This window comes from Mya arenaria, chromosome 1 (genome assembly GCF_026914265.1).
Source record: "Mya arenaria isolate MELC-2E11 chromosome 1, ASM2691426v1".
Classification (NCBI taxonomy): domain Eukaryota; kingdom Metazoa; phylum Mollusca; class Bivalvia; order Myida; family Myidae; genus Mya; species Mya arenaria.
Window position 1 is genome coordinate 39,861,543 of NC_069122.1, and position 15,102 is coordinate 39,876,644.

Consider the following 15,102-nt stretch of genomic DNA (forward strand, 5'->3'; position numbering starts at 1 on the left):
ACCACAATAGCTTATACGAGAACGTCAAAAATGAATTTGCATGGAACGATGTGCTCAAGTGCACAGTGGAATTGCTTTTAACGCGAGAAAATTCACATGTCGTTTCATAAAGCAGTAAACAAATCACATTTGATTTATTAATGTAATCATGGTTTTGATTTATTGCAAATACAACTTATAACTTCAACTAAAAGAGGTGTTGCTTTACATATCTTAAATCAAGATATAGCAGTCATGGTGACCTCGATTATGACCTTCTGCTCAATATTTTCGTTATCAAATCTGACAGCAGAAAATAGACACTGCATTGTACCGCTGAAGTTTAATTACTTACATGTGTTTTCAGCGACGGTTTTAGCACTTAATTGTCAGTCTAGGTTTCATTCATTTTTGATTTTGCAAGGTTGTTAAGTGTCAGTTGCAATTTGGATTCGATGGACGTTTCCTTAACGATTTGGATGTAGTGAGGGCGGACCATTCGCTGGAAATATAATTTGCATAGAAAGAAACGGAGAAACAAATGACAGTTTAACAAAAGCATGAACTTGGCATATATGAATGCATAAGGCAAAAGTAATTAAGTTGTTATTTCCCTTTGTGCGGATCTCTAAATTCCTCCGTATGTATAGTTATAGGGTCTTATATTGTAAGCGGTGTATTTCAATCACGTGATGTTTTATTTGTAGCCAAAGCAAAACGAAGATATCAAAAACAGGCCACACAGAGCAAACATTCCGTCATGACGAAACAGACCCTGACTTCTCATTTTTGCGCATTTTGACGATAAACGAGACTTTAGGAAGAGGGATTTGAACGTTTAACTTTGCTGTTGTTTGGACAAATGGAATGTTGTCTACACATTTACTAGTTAAAACCCGCAGCGAACTCAATGGTCGAAACCATATCATCTCTTAGCGAAAAGGTTTTATATTAAATGTTTTATTTATCTTTATTATATTGTCTGTCTGTCGTTGACTGTTTATGTCAATATGTTCCATTTGTTCACGTGATAAAATCCCATGCGGTAATTCCATCCGTATAAAATCAATGATATGAATCCAAATTCGCAGCGCTTTGGTTTAGACCGTTGTGAATGATATCTGTAGATAATATAGAAAAGGCCATCGCCTTTCTGGAATATTGTCTTTAGAGAGTATGGCAAAATAACACTAACAATTTATTTATTCAAATTCGTTTCGAAACAGGCATGGGCGAAAAAAAAATTCCTGCTTAATAAATAATTAACATTTCGAATGTTAATGTCCAGAAAAACATAACTATGTTTTCCTTTGAAAGTGTAAGCTAATGGAAATATTTCAAGAAATGTTCATTTTATTACAGGTCTTAGAGAAATATAATATTGTTTGCGTTGGTTAAAGCAACATAAATCAACGTTTGTGTCTCTTCTTCAGTGTTATAGGGCCCTACGTGTGCCTCTTAATAGGGTTTATGTTTACAATTTAACTATTGGGATTGTTATATTATCATTCACACAGGAGACTCTTATTATTTCCTTTTGTTTGAAATAAAGGAAGCAATTGATCTGATAAGGCAACATCATTTTGTGTGGCATAAGCTTGTGACTGTTATTGCCAGAAAGGAGTGTAAAATGTCTCCACATGTAGGAGCATGTGAACATCCCCTTCACGTGTCTATGTTAAATAACAAAGCTCGTGTCTAGACCTTTTTAATTTGAGTAATTGACAAGTGTTGTGCGTGTTATGGCTCCGTTTTGGTTAATGGCAGTGCTCTTGTAGGACGGATCTTACTATTCGAAAGCATTTGTTCAACAAACCTTTAAAACAATGCTAAAGTTAAACTGTATTATCATTTAATAGCGTTTTAGTACAATGCTAGACACCGTTTTTTCCGAGGTTACATTATTGTATGTGACCGACAGTTTCGTTCAATAATTGGGTTTATCTTCAAAATTATCATGGGGTGCGCGGTAGAGTCAAGCCATGACAGTACTCCTAAAGGAACGGTCTTATTGTTCAATAGCATTTGATCGATCAACAATCACCAAGAACAATAATAAAGTTATACAGTTTGATCCGTTAATAACGATCATGTACAATGCGAAATATATTGTAAATACTTTCCGAGTGCTTCATTATTCTTTTTGGTTTTGATATTCGTTCAGTAATGGTGTTTTAGCTTCAAAATTTCTTATTTTACTGTACGTTGTGCGGGATACGTTGAAACCAGTGCTATACGTGTCTACGTGTAATAACAATGTGCCAATTCAATACGTTTTATTTGCGTATTTGACAAGTGTAAATGCAATGTACTGTGTGTGTTATGGTTCCCTTTTGGTCATTGACTGTGTTCTTGTAGGAACGGTCTTCCTATTCAATAGTATTTGATCAACAAACCTAAGGAACAATGTTAAAGATATACTGTTTGATCTTCTGAAAGCTTTTTGTACAATGCGACATACCTTGTAAATATTTTTCGAGGGCTACATTATTCTCTTTTACTTTAACTTTCGTTCAATAATGGGGTTTAAGCTTCGAAATTTCTCATTAATCTTCACGGGGTGCGTGGTAGGGTCCACCCATAGTGCTGAACATGTCTGTGTTAAATAACAATGTGCAAATTCAATCCGTTCTATCTGTGTATTTGACAAGTGTGAATACAATGAACTGTGCGTGTTATGGTTTCCTATCGGTAAATGACATTATTCTTAAAGGAACGGTCTTATCGTTCAATGGCAATTGATCGATCAACAATCGTCAAGAACAATAATAAAGTTATACAGTTTGATCCGTTAATAAATGTTATGAACAATGAGACATACCTTGTAAGTATTTTCCGAGGGCTGCATTATTCTTTTTAATTTGATTTTTCGTTTAGTGATGGTGTTTTAGCTTCAAAATTTCTTATTTAACTGCACGTGGTGCGGGGTAGGTTGAAGCCATCGTGCTATACGTGTCTAAGTGTAATAACAATGTGCCACATTCAATAATTGCGTATTTGCCAAGCGTAAATACATTGTACTGTGCGCGTTATGGTTCCTTTTTGGTCAATGGCAGTGTTCTTGTAGAAAATGGCTTACTATTCAATAGCATTTGATCAACAAATTTTTAGAACAATGCAAAGGTAATACTGTTTGATCTTTTAAAAGCTTTTTGTACAATGTGGCATACCTTGTAAATAATTTCCGAGGGCTACATAATTGTCTTTGACCTAAACACTCGTTCAATGATGGGAATGATGGGGGTTTAGCTGCCAAATTTCTTATTTAACTTTATGGGATGCTTGGTAGGGTCCAGCCATAGTGTTATACGTGATTGATAACAATGTGCCAATTAAATCCGTTTTATTTGAGTATTAGACAAGTGTAAATATCATTTAATGTTTGTGTTATCTCACTCTCACTCCTCCTCTGTATCGTGTAAGAATGGTAAATATTTGTTTAAGATATCTTAAAAAGTTACTCAAAAATAAATCATATTATTTTTATATTGTTCACGTTAGAACGAAATTAAATGTAACTCGTTCATTCTCTAATTCTATTTAATTTTTTAAAACCAATAAAGCTTTGATGTGCAGCATGCAATTGTAAACACTCGGTTTGCGTATTTTAATTTTTTGTGTTACTTTGTAATACGTTATGTATTGTAATCAAATGTGTTCTTTACGATGTACATAACACAAGTCAGAAAAAAAGAGAATACTTGTTCGTTTTAGTGTTAGCGAGAAAAAATATTTCATCTAGTGAGCCCCAAAGGCTATATTTTACGAGAGGCGTAGCCACGAGGAAAGTATTCATTTGTAGTGTTCACGAGGTTAAACATCTTTCAATCTTCAAATGAAACAAATATGTTTAGTTTATTTTATAACATGCATTAAAAGGATATTTAATGATAGTAAAGTGTTGTTTTTCAGACAAGCGTACCAAATGCAATGTGAACGTAAAATCATTTCGCAATTGACGTTGTTAAAATTGAGTCCCAGCCCTTGTCCGCGCAGATGTATGATTTGGACGTGAAAATTGGCTTAAATTTCAAAACAGTGAACAATATCAATCGAAATGATCACTGTTTAAAACAGTGAAATATCACCTTTACTTCACTTATTAATCTCTATACACCACGTGAAAGCATAGCATAAAAAGCGTCCTCTCATATCTTAATAACAAAAAATACTTTTCAAAAGAGTACACATATCATCTTCTTTTGAAAATGTCCATGTTTTATAAAATGGAAACAATGAAGGTTTTTGTTCAAATGTTTGAATCATTATTTCTATTCTGTAACTATATGTTAACATGTGTGGCCATATGGTTTTCAGCGCCTTTAACCATGATCTGGGTTTGTATATAGTTTCTGTACGGGTTCTTACAGTTTCATTTCATGAAATATTAATTGACTTCTTTATACTGCCGCTGAACGTGTTAGAAATATATTTTGCCAATCTAGTAATTAACTATCAGCGGGATAATCGCAATACGTGTTAATGGGAAATTTCTTGGAGTATGTGCTTCCCTCCCACCCCTGTTTCCGAGCGAATTTAGGAACACAAATTGTCATGCTTAATGTTAAACTGATGCATTAGGCCAAAACACTTTATAAATCTACCAACACCTCCAGCAAAAGTAGGTTAGTTAAGTAGTAATAACTTTGTTTTTTACGAGATTAGAGGAATTGAACATATGCATTGTCCACTGCCGTTGACTGTTTTTGTCTATATGTACCATTTGATCGCGTGATAAATGTTTCCTCTTCTTTCCATTGGACCAATGATTTGTACTCTTCAAAGCATCGCTTTGATTAAGACCACAGTGCATGATAACTTTAGATTATTTAGAAAAGGCTTTTCACCAATTTGAGTCATGTAAAGCAGAATAGTTGCCCTGATCAATTCTGGGATTTTAAATAATTGGAGTGAGAAGCGGGCAAAATAATATTAACAAGTCAGTTATTTCAAATACGTTAAAAAGACAGTCGCAAACGATCTTCCTTAAGATTGAATCAGCTTTACTACATAAATAAAATTTTGAAAGATAATTACCTGAAAAACATAACTTTATTTTCCTTCGAAATGTAAAGGAATTGACTATTTCTTTTCAAGATTAATATAATAATGTTTGCGTTGTTTTACATCCGTGTCTCCTGTTCAGCGTTTTTGGGCACATGCCGTGTGCCTCTACAAAGGGTTTATATCTGTATATTGACTACGTTGCTTGACCCGGCAGTATTGTATCATTCTGGAGAAAACCTGTGTGTGTTTCTCTTTTAGTAAAAAATGGCAGCAATTGCTTAATATTTTTGTGAAATTTACTAAGCTGTTTATCCGGAAAGGAAACATCATTTTCGGTTGGCCTAAGCTGATGGCTATTTTTGTCAGTTAGGAGTGTAAACATTATCCACATGTTGAACCATGTGGAAAACAACTCCAAAACGTGCCTCTGTTTACTAACAATATAAGAGTTCAACCCTTTCTTTTTGAGTCTTTGACATGTGTTTTAACACAATGTACTGTACGTGCCATGGTTGCATTTTGTTAAGTGACAGTTTTCTTGGAGGACCGATGTTATAGTTTAAAACCAGTTGATCAACAAACTTCAGAACAACGATGATGTTATAAGGTTTATTCTGTTCAAAACGTTTTTGTGCAATGAGACATTAAGCTTTTCCCTAATTTCGATCGCTATATAAATTACAAATGACTTACAATTTCGTTCAATAATGGGTTTAACTTCTAAACTTTGATTAAATTGCGCATGGTGCGCCGTGGGGTCAAGTCATAATGCTATGTCGTGTATATGTTTAGTAATTATGTCCGAGTTTAATTATTTCCTTTTGAGTATTTGACAAGTGTTAATACAATGCACTGTTTTTGTTATGGTTCCCTTTCCATGAGAGACAGTTTTCTTGGGGGAACGGTCTTATTAGTCAATCACACTTGATCAGCAAAACTAAAAAAATAATCAAATACAGTTTTAACTATAAATAACGTTTTTGTAAGATGCTACATATCTTGTTAATAATTTCAAAGATCTACGTAACTCTCTTTGGCTTTAAAGTTCGTTCAATAATGTTGTTTTCATTTAACTACACTGGGTGCACGGTGTGGTCTAGGCATACTGCTATACTTGTCTATTTTTAATAACAATGCGGGAGTTCAACCCTTTTTATCTGAGCCTTTTGCAAATGGTAATTCAATGTACAGTACGTGTTACCTTTCGGTCAGTAACATTGTTCTGGAAAGAACGTTCTCATCGCTCAATAGCATTTGATCAACAAACAATTAGAATAATACAAATGTTATACTGTTTGATCTTTGTTGCGATTACCTTGTATATTATTTCAGAGGGTTTCATTTATTCGCTTTTCCTTTAACAATCGTTTGATGGCGAGGATTAATTTCCAATTTGGTCTTCTAAATTCATATTAAACTGCACGCAGTGGGTCAATCCAAAATGCAGCCCCTAGGATCTAGCAGTCATTAAGTGCTTCCACACATCCTCCCTCTTCTGAACGATATAAATTTATTTGGAATATACTTTGCGTACGTAATGAGTATTTTGCTTGTAAGAAAAATATTAACCATTCATGATTTCATGAAGTGAGAACGTTATTTTCTATAACTCTTTCATCCTCTGATTTAAACATCGCGTTTACATTTTAGTTAAAACCCGCAGCGAACCACTATCTAAAGAACACCTCAAATGTGTTAACACTATTATCTCTTATTGAAGTTTTTTTTAGTAAAATGTATATTAAATTATATTTAATCTTGTAATCTCTGTCTGACGTTGACTGTTTATGTCTTTATGTTCAATTTGTTTACGTAATAACGTCCCACGCTGTAATTCCTTCCATATAGGACCAAATGATATGAACCCCATATTCCCAGCACATTGGTTTTGACCGTAGTGAATGAATCTGTAGATAATAAAGACAACGCCATCGCCTTTCTTGAATATTGTCTGCCAAAATAACACTAACAAATTCATTTCGAAACAGGCGCGAATATGAAATCATGTTAAATACATACTTAACATTTCGAATGTAAATAACCTGAAAATGAAAACTTTCTTTTCATCTGAAAGTGTAAGCCAATGAAACTATTGAAATGTTAATTTTATTACAAGTTAAAGAGAATGTTTGCGATGTTTGAAGCAACATAGATCCACGTTTGTGCCTCTTGTTCAATGTGGTTGGGCCCTCATTGTGCCTTTAAATAGGGTTTATATTTACAAATGAACTACTGGGATTGTTTCTGCATTTGTTAAAGTATCATTCACAAGGGAGCGTATTGTTATTTCCTTTTTTTGAAATAAAGGAAGCAATTGATCTGATAAGGCAACATCAATTTTGTGTGGCATAAGTTGTGGCTGTTATTGCCAGAAAGGAGTGTAAAACTGTATCCACATGTAGAAAAACGTAAACACCCACATTAGGTGTCTATGTTAAATAACAAAGTTCGTGTCTAAACCTTTTAATTTGAGTAATTGACAAGTGTGCGTGTTATGGCTCCGTTTTGGTCAATGGTATTGTTCTTTTAGGAAGGGTCTTACTATTTAATAGCATTTAATAAACAAAACTTTAGAACAATGCTAAAGTTATACTGTTTGATCTTTTGACAACGTGTTTGTACAATGCAACAGGACTTGTAAATAATTTTAGAGAGCTGCAGTATTCTCCTTGACTTTAGTGTTCGTTCAAAAATAGTGTTTACCTTCAGAATGTCTCGTTAAACTGCACCGCGTGTGCGTTTGAGTCAAGCCATAGTGCTATACATGTCTATGTTTAATAGGAGTGTGCCAATTCAATCCTTTCTATTTGAGTATTTAACAAGTGTAAATACAATGAACTGTGCATCTTATTGTTCCCTATCGGTCAATGACGGTATTCTTAAAGGAACGGTCTTATTGTTCAATACCATTTGATCGATCGACAATCGTCAAGAACAATAATTAAGTTATACAGTTTGATCCGTTAATAAAGTATATGAACAATGAGACATACCTTGTAAGTACTTTCCGAGGGCTGCATTATTCTTTCTGATTTTTTTTCGTTCAGAAATGGGGTATTACCTTAAAAAATCTTATTTATGCGTGTGGTGCGGGGTAGGTTGATTACTTGTGTGAAAAACTTCGGTAATGGTGTTTTAGCTTCAAAATTTCTTATTTTACCGCATGTGGTGCGGGATAGGTTGAAGCCATAGCGCTATGCGTGTCTAAGTGTTATAACAATGTGCCAAATCAATACTTTTTATTTGCGTATTTGACAAGTGTAAATTATTATGTACTGTGTGTTTTATGGTTCCCTTTTGGTCAACGACAGTGTTCTTGTAGGAAAGGGTTAACTATTCAGTGGCATTTGATCAAGAAACCTTAAGAACAATGCTAACGTTATACTGTTTAATCTTTTAATAGCGTCTAGTACATAGTAATAGTACAATGCGTCACACCTTGTAAATAATTTCCGAGGGCTTCATTATTTCCTTGACTTACACTTTCGTTCAATAATGAGGTTTTAGGTTCGAATTTTCTTATTAAACTTCACGGGGTGCATGCTGGGTCCAGCTGTACATGCCTATGATTAATAACAATGAGTCAAATCAATCATTTTTATTTGAGTAATTGACAAGTGTAAATCAAATGTACTGTGTGTGGTATGGTGCCACCTAGGTAGATGACAGTTGTCTTGAAGGAACTGTCTTATAATTCAACGCATTTGCTCAACAAACGTTCAGAACAATAATAAATATATACAGTTTGATCAATCAATACTGACCATGTACAATAGGACATACCCTGTAAATACTTTCCGAGGGCAACATTATTCTCTTTAGCTTTTAACCTCGTTCAATGATGAGGTTTAATTATTCCATTTTGGGGCGCGTGGTGGGGTCAAACCAGAATGCAATCCCTAGGAACGGGCAGTCCTTAAACGCTATTCACACATCCTCTCGTACTACGAATGGCGAAAGATTCTTCAAGAGAATCCATTATAATACTACTTATAACATACTTAAACATAATTCCAGGTATATTGCTATTGTTCAGGTTGGAATGTTACTTTTTGTAACTTGTTCATCCTCTTTTTTGATAAAGATTTAACAACATATAAACCTTCAATGTATCACATTAAACTGTAAACACTAGGTTTTAATGTGTGTGTTTTTCGTTTATGTATTCTATTGTTAATTTAAGTAACGTTATTATATAGTAAATATATGTGTTATTGACAATGTACATCGTACCATTCAGAAATAAAGACATGCAATCTTAATCTGCTTATTCTCATACCAATATAACAAAAATACCTTAATAAAGGTTTAGCATTTTTAAGAAAACATATCATATTGAAATGTAAACTGTGAATAGTTAGTTGTGGGGCTTTGAAAGGCTTTTGTTCAACTGTTTGCATCATTATTACTAGTATGTTTCTTCATATATGTTTTTCGGTGCCTTGAACCAAGATCTGGGTTTCTTTATAGCTACTGTCCGGGTTCTTACAGTTTCATTCCATGAAATATTAATTGACTTTTTTATACTGCCGCTGAACGTGTTAGAAATATATTTTGCCAATCTCCTAATTAACTAACAGTGGGATAATCGCAATACGTGTTAATGGGACATTTCTTGGAGTATGTGCTTCCCTCCCACCCCTGTTTCCGAATTTAGGAACACAAATTGTGATGCTTAATTTTAAACTGATGAACTTTATATATCTACCAACACCTCCAGCAAAAGTAGAAAAGTTAAGCAGACATAACTTTGTTGTTTTACGAGATAAGAGGAATTGACTTTGTTCATTGTTTTGTGCCGTGTGGATGACTCTTAATGACTCCTTCCCGAGATCTAAAAAGGATCAAGAAATGTGTCTATTTCCTTGTTTTATTATGAGATGAAACACTTCGAAGTCAACAGTAAAAGTGAATAACATATACATGTATCATAAGTATTAACAACATTTCATAATACAGAATAATAATGATTTCAATATTGTCAAATAATAAGTTTCTCTGAAATTACAAATTAATCTTGATTGACAATTAGCAATTAGATGAACAAACAATGCATTGCAAAGTCTCACATCCATTTCTGAGTTAGTTGGTTTCAAAAGTATACAAAGAAGCAATATACATACATGTCAACATCTTTTGCTGTCATAAAAGAATCGGATAAGCTTAAAACATTTTCACTGAAAAATTTCTGCTTTTTTTTCAATCGCTTCCTGATCATAGAACGACTAAGTTAACTATCTAACGAAAAGCGAACAATGGAGCCAAAAGAATGACCGAAAAGTGTACAGTGCTTAGATGTGACTTGGGTGTATAAGCCATAGACAATAATACGCTTCTTACATAAATCAGAACATGATAATTATAAGAAATGTATAAATACATTTATAAACATATCAAGACTGATTTTCCATTCTAAATTATTTTTAAATACTTAACACAATATCATTGAATAACTTTATAGCATGTTTCTAAAACGGAAACATTTGAGTCTCAAATACAACTGTTAATCATTAAAAAAGGATAGAACAACCTTACACAAATAAGCAAAATTTACCTAAAAAGGATCAAGAAATGTGTCTATTTCCTCGTTTTATTATGAGATGAAACACTTCGAAGTCAACAGTAAAAGTGACTCGAGCGAGGAAAGTCACAACTTTTAGAGAATTGCCAAAACTATCATCATCCAATGACAAAGGATGTTACAAAAAGTCATGCCAATGACATTGAGACATTTAATCCAGACGCAGGGGACACTAGGGGCTGGGCCCTAAAAATGTCATTGTCTGACTTAATCTCAATTATCAGTTAAGCCGAGCATTCTGTTTATATTACAATCTAAAGTTTCGCAACAATCTTTAGACTTAGTGATAGGTTGTCAAGAAAAATAATTCCACAGACTCATTGATAATAAAAATGCTATACGCTGTGTATACTATAATATAAAGTTTGACAACTATGTTTGAATAGAGTAATACATGTCATGAAAGAATTTGGCTATTATCAAAAATTCTGTTTTACTTTAAGCACCAAAAATGTATGTTTCGAACAGACAAAATATTCTAAAATTATGAAACATGAAAAGTACTAATGACATTTCGTAAAACTTCATTACACAAAAGTACTCGAAATTTTACAGCATAACACTTGTTTAGTGCCGTTGCCTTTTGAACCATATGATCGCGTGATAAAAGTATCCTCTTTCTGTCATTGGACCAATTATTTGTACTCTGTTTTCGCAGCGCTTTAAATAAGACCATAGTGCATGATATCTTTAGATTATTTATAATAGGCTATTCGACAATTTGTGTATGTAAAGCAGGATATTTGTCATTATCAATTTCGATTTTTGTTTCTGGAATTTAAATAATTTGAGTGAGAGGCGGGCAAAATAATATTAACAATTCAATTATTTCAAATTCGTTAAAAATAGTCGCAGACGAACTTCCTCGAAATCATGTTTGCTACATAAAAAACAGTTTGAATGATTATTACATGAAAAGCATAACTTTGTTTACCTTCGACATCTTATGGAAATATCCAACGATTTTTTTTAAGATAAATACAATACTGTTGGCGTTGTTTAAAGCAACATGGCTCAATGTATGTGTCTCTCTTTTTTATTGACTACTGGGCTTGTCCCTGTATTTTTTATTGTAGCATGCACACGAAAACCTTTGTGTATTTCTCTCTTTTTTAATAAGGAATAGTAACCCTCGCTTAATTTTCCTTTTTTTTCGCATTTTCTTTGCGTACGTAAAACATACTCTTTAAACGATCCTTGTAAAGAAATAGGAACCATTTTTAATGTTAGAACATTATTTATTAACGTTAGAACGATATTGTGTATAACTTTTACATCCTCTGATTTAAATATAGGTTTTAAGACTAATTAAGCATTGATTTACCGCACAGTTGTAAACACTAGGTTGTTGTATGTGTAAGTGAGTGTTTTTTGTTGACGAACAATGTGTTGACGATGTACATTGTTCAGAAATAAAGTCATTTAGTCTTTCTCTGCCCCCCCCCCTCCCCCATGCCTGCATAACAAAACTACTTCTCAAAGGGGTGAGCATATGGTTTTTCGAAAACATACTGAAATAAAAAGGAAACTGTGAATAGTTATTTTTACGGCTTTGAAAGGTGTTTGTTGCTATTTGCATCGTTTCTGTTATTGTGTTTCTTTATGTAAACGTGTGTGGCCATACGGTTTTCGGTGCTTTGAACCAATAGCTTGATTTGTGTTTAGCTACTGTATGGGTTCTTATTGTTTCATTTTATGAAGTATTAATTAACTGTTTTGTGCTGAGCGTGCTAAAAATATATTCTGCCAATTCAGTAATTAACTTACAGCTGGATTATCGCAATAAGTGTTGATAATGCAAAATTACTTTGAGTATGTGCGTTCCTGTTCCCGCGCGAAGTTTAGGAATGAAAATGTGTTGTTAAGATTTACACTGATACATTATTGTGTGCCCATGACGTTTGATGCATATAAATAGGTTCTGAAAAATCTTCTGAAGCATAAAATACATCCAAGTATTAAAGGGCTACAAACCAGCTGATACAATTGCAAATAATGTCAAAAACCTAAAGTTGATATCGTCGTATACATGTACAGCGCATTGAATCTTACGTACAGATGTATCACATGGCTTACGACACATGTATCTTTCGAAGTTTTTGCGTATGTTTCCAATTCGAAATGTACTGGGGTTGTCTACCACGTGAATCACAGTCAATTTGCGAAAAAAGCGCCGTTATATGTAGCAGTACTTATCACGTTACTTTCACATGCTAAATATACACACAAAGAACTAGGAAACCAGTATGCGCTAATTTTAAATGGGTTTTATCAGCTAAGACAACGGCAAAATATTATTTTAATCATGTTAAAGGATGTATTATCGGCCTTAAACTAACTCGTTTTTACAAGTCTATGCTTTTCTTGGGAAATAAGATATTTGCAGTTTTGGGACCATCTGGTGTCTAGCCCCTTTAAAATAGCAGCCTCGGTTTGAATAAGACTCTGTTACATTAGCAAGAGAACCATCCTATGTACCCGGGGCAAATTGACAGTAGAAACCTCGTACTCATGAATAACTAATAAGATGAGATCCAGACGTTTGATTGGACGCCTGCAACACACCGCAGGCAATACGGATATTGCCGAGAAATTAATTATTCTTAACGCATGCATTGTGAAGTTCCGCTTGCTTATTTTACAAAAGTATTTATGTTGTTTGTTTGTTAAGTTTATGGAAATCGGCCGGCATCCATTGGCTACGTTATAGGTTGACTATCCATGGTGTAATCATAACATAACCTTTGTTTAAACGTCATGAAATTGATTGAAAGCGATTATTTTTCCCAATAGAATTTCGATACCAAATGCATAATATACACTGTCGGGAAGTTGTGGAAATGTGTACGTGTGTGCGTGTGTGCGTGCGTGTGTTTGCGTGCGTGTTTGCGTGCGTGTTAGCGTGCGTGCGTGCGTGCGTGCGTGCGTGCGTGCGTGCGTGCGTGCGCAAATTCGTACATAACATTTCTATGATTCCTGATGTAACGGACCATGAAACATTGTTCACAAACAAATGAGTAATGGTTTTGTTTTTATTATTGTAAGAAAACGCACGTAGTTCCTTTGTTATTGTTATTTGAGGAAGACACACAATTGTGTAATTATTCGAATGACTAACGTCTTAAAACCTTCAGGGGAGGTGTGTTTACTGCAAGGAGAGAGTACCAGTGTGAGAAAAAAATTAAACACATGTTTCTAAGCAGCTGTATTACAAACCGCGTTGAAACTGTTTATAATGGTGTTGTTTTCTTATATGTATTTCGGTGAAATATCATATTGTTTCATGCTTATTATTTTCACTGCGGTGGAAATATGATTGTATATACTTTCACTGCTTGTATAGAATAGGGTTCACGTACTGCGTAATAAAAGAAACGTAGTGATTACTGTGACGATTTAAAACAATTGATATGACGTCACCAAAGTGATGTAACGACGATTGTTTCTCACGCGATTTTTCAATTAGCGCTTACTCAATTGATAATTTTAGCATTCAAGAAACAGAATAAAACATTAAATATAATAATAAAAAATAATATTAAATATATATTATTTTTTGTTTTGGTACGACCCAATTTTGGCGAAAATCCATTGAAACCAGTTAAATAAGACTGTTTTCTTAAAGCGTTAGTAACGCCATATATATCAATAATCGAACATAAATATAAAGAAAAACTGCGTTCTGATCTTTTGTCAGCCGTCTTGTATTTGTAATTTGTATTTTTGGTTTCAGGCATTTTCGCAACATTTGGCTCATTTTAACGGTCCATCTGTGAGAGTGCAGCTGAATACGCCCTTAATATCAATCAGGGCAATTCAAAGCTATCAAAATATGTAATTATTATAAATTTGTTATGTTTTCTATGCTTTATCAAACATATCACTCTCTTACATGTATATTTACCAATTCAGGGGAGGTTCCGGTTGCGACCAAGAAGGCAATTGGTTGCAATGATCTCCCCTAGTTTCTAGAGGCTGTGTGGCTGTATAGGAAATCGAACCGACGGTGGTATATGCAGGGACGCAGAAAGAAACTCTACAGAGACTGAGAGAATAGCGCACACGTGTGGTCATATTACCAATATAATAACAATACTTGTGAAGATATTTCATTGGATACTAAGACCAAGTGAAACTCCATTGTTCTATTGTCGGACTTGAAATCGAGGTTCGTTAAGTGAGAAAATGAATAAATAGTTATATTGTGCTGAAATAGGAAGTTGGTAGTAGATTTGTTTTGTTTTTTGTGATTCGTTGGAACAAGATATACAAACATTAACTGTTAACTGAAATGTTTTAATGTCTGGTTGAATTTTGGACGTTTTATTTTATTTAATAACTGTGAATGTAACTATCAGTAAAATATATAAAAACTAGTTTGTGGCTTTTCGGCTCTGATGTTGCATTTAAATTGTGTAAATAAATATTGCGGATTGGAGATAATTTTATAGTTTCAAACTACTGAATACTTTGGATGTAGAGGAACTTAATCACTTCGAAGACGGAAATGTATAATAGTCCACTTGGTAACACTT

The 15,102-nt window shown here is 33.8% G+C and overlaps 1 protein-coding gene across 2 annotated transcripts in view; it reads left to right on the plus strand.

Annotated features, from left to right (window-relative positions):
- The first annotated feature begins 14,596 nt into the window (after positions 1–14,596).
- The window catches only part of LOC128239894 (5-hydroxytryptamine receptor-like), a 136,747-nt gene continuing 136,241 nt past the window's right edge, over positions 14,597–15,102 (plus strand). Inside the window, exon 1 of one of the 2 annotated variants that reach the window (XM_052956452.1) lies at positions 14,597–14,735. The gene's annotated coding sequence lies outside the window, so the exon portion shown is untranslated. Of the gene's footprint in view, positions 15,094–15,102 lie in introns of both variants that reach the window. The other variant, XM_052956375.1, reaches the window with a different exon arrangement.